Source organism: Schistocerca gregaria, unplaced genomic scaffold (genome assembly GCF_023897955.1).
Source record: "Schistocerca gregaria isolate iqSchGreg1 unplaced genomic scaffold, iqSchGreg1.2 ptg000788l, whole genome shotgun sequence".
NCBI lineage: Eukaryota > Metazoa > Arthropoda > Insecta > Orthoptera > Acrididae > Schistocerca > Schistocerca gregaria.
In genome coordinates this window covers 5,001-10,000 of record NW_026062156.1, presented here as the reverse complement: position 1 = coordinate 10,000, position 5,000 = coordinate 5,001, and the positions used below count along the sequence as shown (strand labels likewise).

At 52.4% G+C, this 5,000-nt stretch overlaps 1 non-coding gene across 1 annotated transcript in view; it reads left to right on the top strand.

Annotated features, from left to right (window-relative positions):
• Positions 1 to 3,667: 3,667 nt before the first annotated feature.
• LOC126322005 (small subunit ribosomal RNA) overlaps positions 3,668 to 5,000 on the top strand; it is a 1,893-nt gene continuing 560 nt past the window's right edge. The window contains exon 1 of the ribosomal RNA XR_007558721.1: positions 3,668 to 5,000. This exon is cut by the window's right edge and continues 560 nt beyond it. This is a non-coding gene — a ribosomal RNA (small subunit ribosomal RNA).

Below are 5,000 nucleotides of genomic sequence, written 5' to 3'. Positions count from 1 at the left end.
TCCTCTCTGCCACATTGCACCGTCGACACTATGATAACCAGAGCAGTAGGTCCACCTATAAAAGCACAATACCCCACTCCTCCGACAACTACCATTGCTCAGATAAACCAACACCACCAACACACATCCTACACAGAGGGGCACCAAATATCACCCCCCCGCCCTCGTGTTATACCACATGAAAAATTGCAGAAGTGAGAGACACAGACCCGCCAGCCTCTTGCTACAAGCATCGAACCGACGTGACATATCTGACGGTGACTCAGGCATCCGCGTACTGCCACAACTATCCACCCCCCCCCCCCCACTCTCTCTCTGCCCCCTTCCCACACAATACCGAATTTAACCAACTTTATCGCTTAACCTAACTGTGGCTGTACCAGATTATCGCTTAACCTAACTGTGGCTGTACCAGATTATCGCTTAACCTAACTGTGGCTGTACCAGATTATCGCTTAACCTAACTGTGGCTGTACCAGATTATCGCTTAACCTAACTGTGGCTCTACCAGATTATCGCTTAACCTAACTGTGGCTGTACCAGATTATCGCTTAACCTAACTGTGGCTGTACCAGATTATCGCTTAACCTAACTGTGGCTGTACCAGATTATCGCTTAACCTAACTGTGGCTGTACCAGATTATCGCTTAACCTAACTGTGGCTGTACCAGATTATCGCTTAACCTAACTGTGGCTGTACCAGATTATCGCTTAACCTAACTGTGGCTGTACCAGATTATCGCTTAACCTAACTGTGGCTGTACCAGATTATCGCTTAACCTAACTGTGGCTGTACCAGATTATCGCTTAACCTAACTGTGGCTGTACCAGATTATCGCTTAACCTAACTGTGGCTGTACCAGATTATCGCTTAACCTAACTGTGGCTGTACCAGATTATCGCTTAACCTAACTGTGGTTGTACCAGATTATCCCTTAACCTAACTCAATTTGTCCCTTAACCTAACTCAATTTGTCCCTTAACCTAACTCAATTTGTCCCTTAACCTAACTCAATTTGTCCCTTAACCTAACTCAATTTGTCCCTTAACCTAACTCAATTTGTCCCTTAACCTAACTCAATTTGTCCCTTAACCTAACTCAATTTGTCCCTTAACCTAACTCAATTTGTCCCTTAACCTAACTCAATTTGTCCCTTAACCTAACTCAATTTGTCCCTTAACCTAACTCAATTTGTCCCTTAACCTAACCCACGTTGTCCCTTAACCTAACCCACGTTGTCCCTTAACCTAACCCACGTTGTCCCTTAACCTAACCCACGTTGTCCCTTAACCTAACCCACGTTGTCCCTTAACCTAACCCACGTTGTCCCTTAACGTAACCCACGTTGTCCCTTAACGTAACCCACGTTGTCCCTTAACGTAACCCACGTTGTCCCTTAACGTAACCCACGTTGTCCCTTAACGTAACCCACGTTGTCCCTTAACCTAACCCACGTTGTCCCTTAACCTAACCCACGTTGTCCCTTAACCTAACCCACGTTGTCCCTTAACCTAACCCACGTTGTCCCTTAACCTAACCCACGTTGTCCCTTAACCTAACCCACGTTGTCCCTTAACCTAACCCACGTTGTCCCTTAACCTAACCCACGTTGTCCCTTAACCTAACCCACGTTGTCCCTTAACCTAACCCACGTTGTCCCTTAACCTAACCCACGTTGTCCCTTAACCTAACCCACGTTGTCCCTTAACCTAACCCACGTTGTCCCTTAACCTAACCCACGTTGTCCCTTAACCTAACCCACGTTGTCCCTTAACCTAACCCACGTTGTCCCTTAACCTAACCCACGTTGTCCCTTAACCTAACCCACGTTGTCCCTTAACCTAACCCACGTTGTCCCTTTGCCTAACATAGTTCACTGCTCGGAATCTCTGGTGTCGTTGTTATCCTCATGTAGATGTCTTGCGAGTGTTGCTTACTTTCCACATATTCCCGCTATCCACTGTCAATTGTACTGCAATAGGACTATATCGCCCCCCCCCCCCCCCCCTCTGCCCCTCTCTTTGTGTCTCCGTCCTCTCAAGCTGGTCGGTCTGGCGTTTGAGTGTTAAATGAGCCTCGCAGCTGTTCAGTTGCGTTCAGATGTCGACGCCCTCAGTGTACGTCGTGGTATGGTCTGTGTCCATTGTCCGCTGATGTCGTACGCGTAACCCACACGCTGTACCGATCATCGGTAGTTACGTACAGAGTGAAGTAGTGTGATACGTGTGACCGTACGCTGGCTGTGCCCAACGGTGTCGAATCTCAATTTCCATATGTTGTGCTCGATGCTACTTGTCTCGTCTCCCAATAACAGCTAGGTTGCACTGTGGTACGCCGTAGAGGCGTGTGGGAGGAACGTACGAACGCATTGTATGTCACCCTGGGTCGCTGGGGGTGGTGGTGCGGTGAGTCAGGTCAGGTCAGCGTGAGCCGTGTGATGTAGTGACGCGTGTATTCCGACTTTGTCGTATTGCCTCACACAAAGTGCTACCCTGGTGGACCGCGTTCCATATCTGGGACATGCCGCAGATGCCGGTTGACAGTGGATCGCGGAAGGGACATCGCATACGTGCGCGGGCCACCTTCCACGTGTTCTCTTCTGCACATGTCGCAGTGTGTATGTGGTCTGATGTAGCGTGTCGTGACACATGACATCCTGGCATGCAAGAATTGTTGAATTCGCAAATGTAGGTGGACATCTACGTTTACTGCCCAAGATACGCAAATGAACTGGAAATCCGTTGTTGAGCGGTTGTTCACGCTGGAGGTGAATCTGTGATGGCGACGATCGGTACAGCTATTAACCGGTTGTTTCAGCGGTACCCGCCACATCCACACACGTGACTAGGCCCATGTGGGTATGAAGCGATACGCGGCGGTGGCTTGGTGGGACTGTTCCCGGCCGGTGAAGGGGGGCCGCCCGGCGTGTTGGCCGCGCGCTGCGTGGGCGCACGCGCAACAGGCGGCTGGTGGGGGGCGCCGAGTGGCAGGAGCGCCAGCCGACGGGCTCGGCAGGCGGCGCAGCTACGCTGCGGCGCACCCTGCACGCGGCGCCTGGCGGCCAAAGTTGGTTCAGCCGAGCCCGGTGCGAAGCGCGGTGGACATCTGCAGTGTGCTGGTCTGATTGAGGACTGTGTGCGTTGAGGATGCGCCGCCGCCTGGCACTCGGCGCCGCGACGCCGTCTGCTGCTCGGTCGCCCCAGCGGTTCTCGCAGGTGGTTTGTATCGCAGTTGTGCGGACGTGTTGGCGCGTGCGCTGTGCTGGGAGAGTTCGCTTCTGCACCCAAGTGGGGCTTTGCCCTTGTGTGGCGCTGGCGTTGGAGCTGCCGGTCACCATAGGTGGCGCGTGTTGTCTCCCGCCGGCAATGCCACGACAGCACGCTCCCGGGCCTCTGTCGGCAGCGGCAAGCTCAGTTGGGAGCAAGGGTGTTCGCACTAAAACCGTCTACTCGCCTAACTCCGGGCGATTGCGCCTCTCTCGAAACCGACCAAGTACCTAGGACGGCGCTGCGCGCCGCCGGGACCTGAGAGGGTTTCGAGGTGTATCGTGCAGGGGAGCTCGGCCTCCTCCTGTTTGCAGAATAATTGAGCGGACGCTTGCGTGTTCGCGCGGGCCCCCGGGACACACTCCCGGGCGGCCGGCTGCTCAGCTCTAGTTGACGCAGCTCCCTGGTTGATCCTGCCAGTAGTCATATGCTTGTCTCAAAGATTAAGCCATGCATGTCTCAGTACAAGCCGCATTAAGGTGAAACCGCGAATGGCTCATTAAATCAGTTATGGTTCCTTAGATCGTACCCACGTTACTTGGATAACTGTGGTAATTCTAGAGCTAATACATGCAAACAGAGTCCCGACCAGAGATGGAAGGGACGCTTTTATTAGATCAAAACCAATCGGATTGGCTTGTCTGGTCCGTTTGCCTTGGTGACTCTGAATAACTTTGGGCTGATCGCACGGTCCTCGTACCGGCGACGCATCTTTCAAATGTCTGCCTTATCAACTGTCGATGGTAGGTTCTGCGCCTACCATGGTTGTAACGGGTAACGGGGAATCAGGGTTCGATTCCGGAGAGGGAGCCTGAGAAACGGCTACCACATCCAAGGAAGGCAGCAGGCGCGCAAATTACCCACTCCCGGCACGGGGAGGTAGTGACGAAAAATAACGATACGGGACTCATCCGAGGCCCCGTAATCGGAATGAGTACACTTTAAATCCTTTAACGAGTATCTATTGGAGGGCAAGTCTGGTGCCAGCAGCCGCGGTAATTCCAGCTCCAATAGCGTATATTAAAGTTGTTGCGGTTAAAAAGCTCGTAGTTGGATTTGTGTCCCACGCTGTTGGTTCACCGCCCGTCGGTGTTTAACTGGCATGTATCGTGGGACGTCCTGCCGGTGGGGCGAGCCGAAGGGGTGCTTTCGCGTCCCGAGGCGGACCCCGTTTAAATCCTACCAGGGTGCTCTTTGTTGAGTGTCTCGGTGGGCCGGCACGTTTACTTTGAACAAATTAGAGTGCTTAAAGCAGGCAAGCCCGCCTGAATACTGTGTGCATGGAATAATGGAATAGGACCTCGGTTCTATTTTGTTGGTTTTCGGAACCCGAGGTAATGATTAATAGGGACAGGCGGGGGCATTCGTATTGCGACGTTAGAGGTGAAATTCTTGGATCGTCGCAAGACGAACAGAAGCGAAAGCATTTGCCAAGTATGTTTTCATTAATCAAGAACGAAAGTTAGAGGTTCGAAGGCGATCAGATACCGCCCTAGTTCTAACCATAAACGATGCCAGCCAGCGATCCGCCGCAGTTCCTCCGATGACTCGGCGGGCAGCCTCCGGGAAACCAAAGCTTTTGGGTTCCGGGGGAAGTATGGTTGCAAAGCTGAAACTTAAAGGAATTGACGGAAGGGCACCACCAGGAGTGGAGCCTGCGGCTTAATTTGACTCAACACGGGAAACCTCACCAGGCCCGGACACCGGAAGGATTGACAGATTGATAGCTCTTT